The sequence below is a fragment of the Rana temporaria genome, chromosome 11 (genome assembly GCF_905171775.1).
Source record: "Rana temporaria chromosome 11, aRanTem1.1, whole genome shotgun sequence".
NCBI classification, from domain to species: Eukaryota; Metazoa; Chordata; class Amphibia; order Anura; family Ranidae; genus Rana; species Rana temporaria.
Window position 1 is genome coordinate 22,968,693 of NC_053499.1, and position 12,381 is coordinate 22,981,073.

The following is a 12,381-nucleotide window of genomic DNA, read 5'->3' on the forward strand; positions in this document are numbered from 1 at the left end:
TTCTGTGATGTCAGCAGACAGTGGGCTTTAGCCCATTGTCCACTGATTCTGGGTCACAGGAGAGCATAAGTAAGTTTCCAGGATAAAAGTATGACGAAAAAGCTGTTTGCATTAACGGTATTATCTGCATTCTGTGCAATAAGAAAATCACTGATGGAATTATAATCACTTCCTGTCCCAAGAACATTGGGCCAGATTCACGTACAGCGGGCGCAAGTTTACGTAACCGGTTTACGTTACACCGCCGCAATTTTTCCGATTTAGTGCCCAATCCACAAAGCACTTACCTGGAAATTTGCGGCGGTGTATTGTAAACCGGTCCGGCGCAAGGCGGTCCAATTCAAATGGGGCGGATACCATTTAAATTAGGCGCGCTCCCGCGCCGGACGTACTGCGCATGCTCCCGTCACAAATTTCCCGACATGCTTTGCGCGAAATTACGACGCGCCGACGTTTTGTGAATCGCGAAGTGAAAAAAGATTTACGCCGGGAAAAATAAAAGATTTTAAAAAAATTCAAAAGCGACGCGGGAAAGACAGGCATACTTTAACATGGTGGAGTACTTTTCCACCATATTAAAGGTGCCCTATCTTTGCGACGTAAATCTAACACTCGCGACGACGTAACGACGGGAAAAATCTTCGTGGATCGCCGTAACTCCTAATTTGCATACCCAACGCTGGTTTACGACGCAAACTCCCCCCAGCGGCGGCCGCGGTACTGCATCCTAAGATCCGACAGTGTAAGTCCATTACACCTGTCGGATCTTCTGCCTATCTATGCGTAACTGATTCTATGAATCAGTCGCATAGTTAGAAACAGAGATACAACGGCGTATCAGGGGATACGCCGTCGTATCTCTTTTGTGAATCTGGCCCATTGTCTCCAGAACAGGAAGTGGAGAGAACTTTCCAAGTGGAACACAGATTACAGTACAGGCGATCCCCGGGTTACAAACAAGATGGGTTCTGTAGGTTTTTTTCTTGAGTAAAATGTTTTAAGTCGGAACAGGTACGTGTTTTTTTTTTTTTTATAAATTGTAACTACAACTAAACAAATTATTTTTATGTTTTTTGGATAGCATAGGGAAGGGTTTATACCCCTGTTGGGATTGTTTTGCCGTCTATGCCCCTGTCCAGAAGATTTCACCTTCCTTTCCCTGTAACAATTGGATTTTGAAATATTTGAGTTGTTGTGGAAATGAGGATTGATGATGAAGCTTCAGTGGAGACACATTTTCCCCATTTAGGCCCCATACACACGATAGAATTTATTCGCGAATACGGTCCAGCGGACCGTTTCCGCGGATTTTCATGCGATGGAGTGTACACACCATCGCATTGAAATCCGCGCCGAAATCCTCTGGCGATGACGTGTCATATAAGGAATTCCACGCATGCGTCGAATCATTACGACGCATGCGGGGGATCCCTTCGGACGGATGGATCCGGTGAGTCTATACAGACCAGCGGATCCATCCGTTGGGATGGATTCCAGCGGATAGATTTGATAGCATGTCAGCAAATATTCGATCTGCTGGAATCCATCCCAGGGGAGAAATATCCGCGGAAACAGATCCGCTGGCGTGTACACACCATAGGATCTATCCGCTGAAACCCATTTGCTCGGATTTATCCGCGGATGGATTCTATGGTGTGTACGGGGCCTATGGCTCGATTCACACCTATGCATGTTGCTTTTGAGCGTTTTTGCAGTGCTTTTTGCTTTTTTATAAAAACAAATATTTTTAGCCGTCAATTTGAATTTTTTTACATTTTCTTTAACAACCAGTTATAAACAGGTAAAAAAAAAATATGCAAACCGCTGCAAAATCGCGGTTCTTGCGTTTTGGATGCAGGTCCATTGAATTCTATCACATGCAAAACGCTGCTTTATGCGGGAAAAAAAGTCCCCGACCCTTTCCAAAAACGCAGAGGCACAAAAATGCATTGATGTGAACATGTTCCATAGGAACCCATGTTAAAAAATGTCCCTGCATTTCTGCAAAATGCACAAAAAAAAACGCATTAGTGTGAATCAAGCCTTTAAACTATTACAGGAGTGACTTTCCCTTCCTAGGGGTAGATTTCCTCTCACTTCTTGTCTCCCTCCGGGCCGGATTCAGAAACAAATGCCTATCTTTAGGCGGGCGTAGCGTATCTCATATACGCTACGCCGCCGTAACTTTGAGAGGCACGTCCCGTATTCAGAAAGAACTTGCACCCGAAGTTACGGCGGCGTAGCGTATATGGGCCGGCGTAAGCCCGCCTAATTCAAAATAGGCTGGTAGGGGGCGTGTTGTATGCTAAATAATCAGGACCCTACGTAATTGGCGTTACTAACGAACGGCGCATGCGCCGTCTGTAAAAGTATTCCAGTGCGCATGCTCCAAATTACGCCGCAAATAGTCATTGCTTTAGACGTGAACTTACGCCCAGCCCTATTCGCGTACGACTTACGCAAACGACGCAAAATTCAACGCTGGCCCGACGTCCATACTTAACATTGGCTATGCCTCATTTAGCAGGGGTAACTTTACACCGGAAAAAGCCTTACGTGAATCAATGCGCCGGGCATACGTACGTTTCTGAATCGGCGTATCTATCTCATTTGCATATTCTACGCAGAAATATACGGAAGCGCCCCTAGCGGCCAGCGTAAATATGCACCCAAGATACGACGGCGTAAGAGACTTACGTCAGTCGTATCCTGGCGAAAAATAAACGTAGATGCCTTTCTGAATAGGCGTAAAAATGCGACGGCGCACATTTTAAATTACGGCGGCGTATCTGGAGCTACGCCGCCGTAAATCGTTTCTGAATCCGGCCCTCCATTTGTAAGTAGGAGTTGTTTTGTACAATGGAGGAAATCATGTATTTGATCCCCTGCAGATTTTGTAAATTTGACCACTTACAAAGAAATGAAGGGTCTATAATTGTTATCATACAGTAGGTGTAATTTAAATGATGGAGACAGAATATCAACCAAAGATCCTGAAAACCACAATACAAATGTTATAAATTGAGTTGCAATTCAGTAAGTAAAATAAGTATTGGACCCCCCTACCAACCAACAATAATTCTGCCCCCCACAGACTGGCTGCAGTAGGTGCTCATGTGGTACACAGATTAGTCCCATTAATTTAAGAAGGTGCTCCTAACGACAAATTATTATGTGTATAAAAGACACCTGTTCACAGAATCTCTTTCTTCCAATCAAATCTCACCATCATGGGCAAAACCAAAGAGCTGTCAAAGGACATCAGGGACGAGATTGTAGATCTGCACAAGGCTGGAATGGGTCATGCTTGTAACTGTCAGCCTTGTAATGCATTATGGGACTTGTAGTTCTGCAACAGCTGGTGGGCCGCTAGTTTGAGACCCCCGCTATAGAAAATTTATGGAGGGAGCTGAAACTTAGAGATGCCAAGGGACAGCCAAGAAACCTTAAGGACTTAGGGAAGATCTGTAAAGAGTGGACTGAAATTCCTCCTGAGATGGGTGCAAACCTGATCACCAACTACAAGAAACGTCTGACCTCTGTGCCTGCCAACAAGGGTTTCTCCACCAAGTACCAAGTCATGTTTTGCTTGGGGATCAATTACTTCTTTTACTCACTGAACTGCAACTCACAAATCTGCAAGTGATCAAAATAATTATTTTCCCCTTTAAGTCTGTTTGTAACTTTTGGGATAGAGTGGGGGGGGGCTAGAGACCCCCCCCCCCCCCCCAATATTTTATTGCGGTCTGTGTCTCTGCTGCAGATTTTATTTGACTTTTTCTGTATGGCAAATGGTGTGTTGAGTGGCCGACCGACTGTATTCACAATGCATCAGGGCAGCCAGTAGTGATCACTGAAGTTGTCCCCCCCCCCCCCGCCGCCATCCGGTGCTTCTCCAGGCTCTCCCGTGCCATCGGAGACCCAGAGAAACGATCTGCCGGCGCCGGATGGGAGGCATAGAGATGACTGGTGACCAGTCATTTCTATGATCGTCGGAGGCCCGGGCGTGATGTTATGACGTCACGCCCGGGTACCGAAATGTAAACAAAGCCACAATCGCGGCTGTAAGTATTAGATCCGTGAATTTTTTTTCACAATCTCATGCTTTCCAGCCTGGAGGAGAGATGTGGGGTCTTATTGACCGCGCATCTCTCCATAAAGAGGACCTGTCGCACACCTTTCCTATTACAAGGGATGTTTACATTCCTTGTAATAGGAATAGAAGTGATCAAAAAAGTAAAATAAAAAAAAACGGTAAAAATAAAATAAATTAAGTAAAATAAAATAATAAAACATTTTTTTTAAACGCCCCTGTCCCCAGTAGCTCGCGCTCAGAAGCGAACACTCACACGTAAGTCCCGCTCACATATGTAAACGCTGTTCAAACCACACATGTGAGGTATTGTCTCGTGCGTTAGAGCGCCAGCAACAATTCTAGCACTAGACCTCCTCTGTAACTCTAAACTGGTAACCTGTAAAAAATAAATTAAGCAACGCCTATGGAGATTTTTAAGTACTGAAGTTCGGCACCATTCCATGAGTGTGCGCAATTTTAAAGCGTGACATGTTAGGTATCTATTTACTCAGTGTAACTTCATCTTTCACATTATACAAAAGAATTGGGCTAACTTTACTGTTTTGTTATTTTTTAATTCATGTTTCCCCCCCCCCCCAAAAAAAGGTGTTTGAAAAATTATTGCGCAAATACCGTGCGAGATAAAAAGTTGCAATGACCACCATTTTATTCCCTAGGGTGTCTGCTAAAAAAATATATAGGGGCAGATCCACATAGATCTGCACCCACGCAGCGTATCAGAGATACGCTACGCCGCCGTAACTTTCCCGGCTTAGGTTCGAATCCTGAAAGATTGCGCGCCGAAAGTTACGGCAGCGTAGTCTATCTCTGGCGGCATAACGTGCGTAATTCAAATCGGCGATTAGGGGGGCCTGTTTCATTTAAAAGAAGCGCGTCCCCGTGCTGAATGAACTGCGCATGCTCCGTTTCTAAATTTCCCGCCGTGCATTGCGTGAAATGACGTCGCAAGGACGTCCTTTTTTAAACTTAGACGTGACTTGCGTCCATCCCGATTCACGGACGACTTACGCAAAAAAAATAAAAATAATTCAAATTTAGACGCAGCAACGACGGCCATACTTAACATGGCAAATCTAATTGTACGCCGCAAAAAAGCAGCTTTAACTATACGCCGGAAAAAGCCGACTAGAGACGACGTAAGAGAATGCGACGGCCGCGCGTACGTTCGTGGATCGTCGGAAATAGCTAATTTGCATACCCGACGCGGAAAATGACGCGAACTCCACCCAGCGGACGCCGAAGTATTGCATCTACGATCCAAAGGCGTACAAAGCCATACGCCTGTCGGATCTAACCCAGATGCCGTCTTGGTTTGAGGATTCAAACTAAAGATACGATGCGGGAAATTTGAAAGTACGCCGGCGTATCAGTAGATACGCCGGCGTACTCTGTCTGTGGATCTGCCCCATAGTGTTTGGGGGTTTCTGAGTAATTTTCTATCCAAAAAATTATGATTTTTGCATGTAGGAGAGAAGTGCCAAAATAGGCGCGGTACGGAAGTGGTTAATGATCTCAGACTGATGCCAAAACTGCTGCCATTGGCACAGGCTCTTACCATGATGTAGGCGGCTGGGCACATCAGAGCATTCCCTTGTGTGTATTTTTCTTTTGGGGGGGGGGGGTGTCTGGTCCGCTATGGTATCGCTATGCAGGGCTTGTATTTACTAATCTTGGCTGCCAGTATATACTGCAGTATTATAATAACTCTTGGTGCTGACACTGGATTTGTGCTGTGCAGCAGATATGAAGCCAGGCGCTGGGCAAGAGATGATATTTGTGGGTGATTTGTACCATAACAGCTCAGCAGAAGTAATATTCGCCAAGAACGGGAAAAAAAAATGTCCGCAGAATGAATCTTGTTTGTAATGTCGGTGATGAGGAGCTGTCAGCTGTAGAGCACTGATGGGATTATTGGGAAATGCAGTTGCAGACATGGCATGCAGTGGCCAGCAGGGGGCAGCTTTATGCCGGTTAGACTTTTGTCAAACCGTAAAAAATAAATAAAAAAATCATGTTGCCTATTGCAACCGGGACAAATCATACAATTTTATTCTTTTAAAGCTGAACTACACAAATGGCAGAAGCTGATTTGGGCAGCAGGAATTACATTTTTATTAGGCTGGATTCACACCTATGCAGTATTAGTGCTTTTTGCACTAAACCTGAGCCTTTACAACCACTATATGCCCACCCTTGAGGTTAACCCAGGGTTTGACAAATTTGCTTGGAATCTAGGAGCCAGAAAACGCGCCCCGTCCCGACAAGCTTGCGCGCAGAAGCGAACACATACGTGAGTATCGCCGCAATTGGTAGAGCGAGAGCAATAATTCTAGCCCTAGACCTCTGTAACTCAAAACATGCAACCTGTAGATTTTTTTAAACGTCGCCTATGAAGATTTTAAAGGGTAAAAGTTTGTCGGCATTCCACGAGCGGACGCAATTTTGAAGCGTGACATGTTGGGTATCATTTTACTCGGCGTAACATTATCTTTCATAATATTAAAAAAAATGGGGATAACTTTACTGTTGTCTTATTCTTTTATTAAAAAAAGTGTAATTTTTTCCCAAAAAAGTGCGCTTGTAAGACCGCTGCGCAAATACGGCGTGACAGAAAGTATTGCAACGATCGCCATTTTATTCTCTAGGGTGTTAGGATAAAAAATATATATAATGTTTGGGGGTTCTAATTAGAGGGAAGAAGATGGCAGTGAAGAAATTGTGAAAAATGACATTAGAATTGCTGTTTAACTTGTAATACCAATGGCCACCACCAGATGGCGCCAGCTCACACATCTGGTGGTAATAACTTGTAATACCAACGGCTCACCACCAGATGGCGCCAGCTCACGACCTGGCGCCCGGGATTTGTCGAGCCCTAGGTTAACCCCTTTTCTGCCAGTGTTTCTAGTACAGTGACAGTGCATATTTTTAGCATTGATCACTGTATTAGGCTGGATTCACACCTATGCATTTTTTTTTTTTTTTTGTGCATTTTGCAGATTTGCACTACAGCCCATTTAATATGGTTTCCTATGGAACATGTTCTGTAGTGCAAATCTTCAAAATGCAAAAAGCACTAAACCTGCATAGGTGTAAATCCAGCCTTATAAGTTACTTTTCAGATATCCTCCACAAAGAGGCTTTTTTCATAAGGCAGCACAAGATTCAGACACACTTTGAAATCGGCGCGGCTGTGCGGGGAGCATGGGGATCCCATTAACAATATTTTCACAGAAGGATTTGCTGTTTTTTGACATTCCATTAGGTGACCATTTTTGCTGAAACTAGCACTCGGCATAGTTCTATTTTAAACATACCTTGACCCTTTTTTGCTTTTCTTTTCTTTCCTGACAGGCGATGCATGCATATTGCTGAAGATCTGATTGTCATGTCCTCTGCCCTGACCCCGAGTGACACGACTGCCTGACTGGGACCGCAGCAATACCAGCTACATGATGGGACCCTTGTATACGCAAAGGGAACTGCTATGGACTTTGTCGATCGGTGTATAATGATGTATAGAATATTTTAGCAATGTTCCACCTCTCACCCAGCCACGTCTGACTGCTAGACACCGATCAGAACACCATGAAGGAAACTTCTCTGTAAAGTTGTTAAAAGTCTAAAGCATTACTTTGAATACCTGCTCTTTAAAGAGAACCAGTCAGGTCCTAACAAACCTAGGTGCGTTGCAAAGCTCAGTGTGTCTTCCTGCCAACCTTGTGCCCAGAGAAGGGAGCTATATAACTTCTCAAATAGAGAATCTCCAATAAGGATGTGTGGGAGAATTGGCCTCATCCAGCTTCTGGGCCTTGCTGGGGAGATCACCGTCCCAAAATCAGCCCGGGTTGTATACATGCATCCAGGACGCAAGGGTTTGTGTACGTGAGCATCATTTTCCTGCCCTTGATGTTTCTTTTGAAGTGCACATCAAAGATTCCAGGTTATCTCATTGGTGTACGGTACATGGGATGATTTGAATTGTGTTTGGGTACAGCGGGTCCTATTATGTTGCTTTTGCATTGCAAGTTGAACGCAGCTTTTGACTGCTGTTTGCACCTAGAGCTGCACGATTCTGGGCAAAATGAGAATCGCGATTCTTTTGCTTAGACTAAAGATCATGATTCTCAAAAACTGAATGCCAGAACCCCTTCCCCCAAATAAATAAATCTGTGATATATCTGAAAATATGAATGTATAAAAAAACAGACCAGTGATATGTCTATAATGTTAGACTATATAACTCCTATGTAAAAAGCAGAATCAAACTTTGATTCTGCCTTTTTCATAGGAGTTATATGGTCTTTAACATTATAGACATATCACTGGTCTGTTTTTTAATCATCGGAAGCTGTACCGCCGGCGACCACTGGGTGGCGCATGGATACACACTACAGTTGTACAGAACTGTGAGTAAGAAGCCCAGGCATCCATCCAGCGGCGCAGGCTGCTGATGTCGGTTACGATATCGGCACCATTTGCGTTCCACGCTGGTTACGTGGAAACGGCAGTAAGATAAGAAAATAGCGGGTCATCCAGCCTGGAGATCGTGCGGGGGGGTGAATCGAGATCGCAATGTTATTTCCATTAATCGTGCAGCTCTATTTGCACCCGAACGCATCTATTTGAGCAGCACTGTGCTCAAAAGCCAACGTTTTGACAGCAAGCCCTAAAGATGGACCAGGCTTCAGCAGAGCACACTATGCACTGCGTCCTCTTAGGGCTCATACACTGGGGTGTAGAAATGTACGCAGGACCTTGCAGCCACAAAGATTCTGCATAAAAAGTGGTAGGGAATGCACCTTAACTTATTTGGACATACACGTATGTCTGTATAGAGCTGACATGTGCACTATGTACAGAATCATTTATTCTGAAGGCCGAGGCCATTCCGTACCCCCATCACTGCCTAATTAATAACTTATTCGGGGCTGGGGGGGAGGTGTAAACATCAACAATCTGTGGGCAGCGGCCAATTGAGTTCGGCATTTAGTCATTCGCCACCACTTTGTACATACTGCTTATGTTTACATCACCTCCCCGGGCCCAGGATGACTAGGCAGTGGCTCATATGGTCATGTCTATTTATGCATGTAAACGTTCAGATCCATATGAAACTACACCGTACAGATCTGGGCGCAGCGCATTATACGGCCGCATTAATGAGACCTTAAAACCCAACTGAAGTCTCAGCCCAAGTGGCAAGAAAAAAAAAAGCAGTGCAGAAAAATGTGTTCTATGTCTCGCCTCATTTTGGTTAACTACGCTCCAGCCAAAAAAAGTCCCTTGTTTTGCATTTATTTTGCATAGCAAGACTGATGCGCTTTGTGTGAAATCAGCAGTCTGTCTGCATCAATCTATGAGGAAAGGGACTTTTTTTCCTTGGGCTGCCGGCTAATTAACCAAAAAGAAAACAAAGTGAACATATATGGGGTTCATTTATTGAAACTGGAGAGTCGGCTTATTCAATATTGTGTTGCACGCAAGTTGATCAATAGAGATGAACTGGTGTCCAATCTGTGGGCCGAGGGCCCCATGCAGCCCTTTAGTACCGTATTTATCGGGGTATAGCGTGCTCCCGCGTATAGTGCGCACCCCTAAAGTTGCCCCGAATTCCTGTGGAAAAAAGTTTTTTTTGTACTTAAAGTCTTGGTGTCTTGCTCGGCGGCCTCGTGGGGTCCGGCGTCCGTCTGCGGCTTCGGGTGTCCTCCTCGTCGGGTCCGGCGTCCGTCTGCGGCTTCGGGTGTCCTCAGCAGCCTGTAGAGGGAACATTGATTGGGGTAATAGCATTGATCTCTGCTTGCCTCATGTAACCTGTTTCCAGTATTCTATTGTCTTTTGCAGCATTTTCCCACCAACAATGTATCCTCCATTTGGCTGGCAGGTTCTGACTCTCAAGCATTACAAATATTGAATTTTATGTACGTCTCTTTGGTGTCAGGGCAAATTTGAGGCCCCCTTTAGCTTATAAGTTGACAACCACTGGGCTAGCCTAGATAAAGATAGATAGATAGATAGATAGATAGATAGATAGATAGATAGATAGATAGATAGATAGATAGATAGATAGATATGGAAATTCAGCTGGTTTCTTTGCAATTGGCACAATTTCTATCCATGTATGTCTGGCTTAAGCTGTGCAGTACTGTACAGGGTGAAATAAAATCTGAGTATAAGGACCAATTCAGCGCTCCGGCTGGCTTGGGGGGGGGGGGGGGGACAGTGTGGTGCACGATTCAGCACACCGCGCATAAAACATAGAGCTAGATTCAGGTAGCTCGGCGCATCTTTTGGCCGGCGTAGCGCATCTCATATGTGCTACGCCGACCTAAAATAGGGAGCCCAGAATAGTATTCTCAAAGATCTGGTGCCGTACGTTGCGCCGGCGTAGTGTAAATAGGCCGGCGTAAGCTCGCCTAATTCAAATGTGGAAGGTAGTGGGCGTGTTGTAGTAAAATTAGCCGTGACCCCATGTGAATGACTTCCCGAACGAACGGCGCATGCGCGCGCATGCTCAGAGTCACGTCACATATACTCCCTAAGATACGTCGGCTCAAAACGTTGATTTCCCGGGAAACGGTAAGACCGGGACAAAGGTCAAAATAACCAGAAATCGGGACAGTTTGCAACTATGGCGTTTTATGCAACTACAGTGTATTCCTGCGTACAGCCATTCATTTATATAGGCAGCTGTATGCGGGTATAGGCTGTAGTTGCGTAAACTTCCATGCATGCTAAAATCCCTGGACACACCCAAGCTGCCATCACAGATTCATGCCCATAAGCATGTTTACCCAAGTACGGTGTGCTGTAACCCCGCACTTTACACTGTTTTTGGTCCCATGCGTCCCTGTTCATGAGGCCTTCTACTTGGCACACCATGATGGGTGGCTCTAAACTTGCCATAGAAGCAGTTATATTCAAACAGGGCGCAGATGGTAATACTTGTTGCCCATAGCAACCAACCCGTTTCTAACTGGCCCTGTTGTAGCCTGTGCTTAAAAATGTAAACAAAGCTCCTTTTTGGTTGCTATGGCCGTTGCCGTCATCTTACATCAGTGGGAGGGTCTCCTCCTGGCAGCAGTGGAGGGATTCGCATCCTAGAATGGTGCAGCAATGGAGGGATTCGCATCCTAGAATGGTGCAGCAGAGCGTGGCTGGGCCGAGGTCAGTCATTTTACATGTGTGTAAATTCTACATGCGCTGTATGTAAATATAATGCTGTACCATAAATGTATTTTCAGCCGCAGTCTCTCGTGTTTCTTTTGTCCTTCATGATAAACAGGAAGTCAGCAGGGAATTCGGAGAATGATGAGAAAATGGAGCTAATGGACTGAGATGTAATTTGGTCTGTGCTATGCAGAGTGTCACATCCCCTCTCTCCAGCAGCCAATCAGAATTGGTCTTTCATTCATTGATCCAAGGTCAGAAAATGTAATTCTAGTTGCCAGGGGTTACTGGATTTTACTATTTTTATTTAATGTTTCTTAAAATTGCTTGTGCTAGGTGAGTAATGTAGGAACACCGGAAGTATTCTCTAAACACATCTGGGGACATACTGTAGACCAGCGGGCACCAACCAGTAGTCTGTCGGAAATGTTGGTGGTCCCCGGGGGTTCTGGCGCAAATCAACATTGTCGCAGATTTATACTGCCAAATGTTGTTTCCTGTGTTCTTAACCACTTCAGCTCCAGAACACCCCTGCGTTACTTTAAAGCGGTTGTAAACCGCATAAACTTTTTTTTTTTTTTTTTAAACCTGCAAGGCACAATTGGCTAGTATGCACCGCATACTAGCCGATTATGAAATACTTACCTCGGAACGAGGTGAACACCACTTACCTGGTCCACGCCGAGCAGGATGTCATCTTGCTCCGGCGTGTCTTCCGGGTATCGCCGCTCCAGCGCTGTGATTGGCTGGAGCGGCGATGACGTCACTCCCGCGCGTGTGCGCAGGAGATTTAAAATCGGCAGGGTCCGGCGGATGCCGGTCCTATCGCCGTGGATTTCCCCCTGCGCATGCGCCGCCCGCATTGCGAGGGGAATATCTCCTAAACCGTGCAGGTTTAGGAGATATTCTCCTTACCTACAGGTGAGCCTTATTATAGGCTTACCTGTAGGTAAAAGTCCAAATAGTGGGTTTACAACCACTTTAACTGACAATTGTGCGGTCGTGCGACGCTGTACACAAATAAAACGTAAGCCCTTTTTTTCACCCCAAATTGAGCTTTCTTTTGGTGGTATTTGTTCACCGGTTTGTCTTCTTTTTTTTTTTTTTTTTTTGCA

General features: G+C 45.1%; 1 protein-coding gene across 1 annotated transcript in view; it reads left to right on the plus strand.

The window, feature by feature from the left end:
* The window catches only part of CRY2 (cryptochrome circadian regulator 2), a 64,299-nt gene extending 56,071 nt beyond the window's left edge, over positions 1-8,228 (plus strand). Inside the window, exon 12 of the mRNA XM_040328163.1 lies at positions 7,451-8,228. The gene's annotated coding sequence lies outside the window, so the exon portion shown is untranslated. The remainder of the gene's footprint in view (positions 1-7,450) is intronic.
* The last annotated feature ends 4,153 nt before the right edge of the window (positions 8,229-12,381 follow it).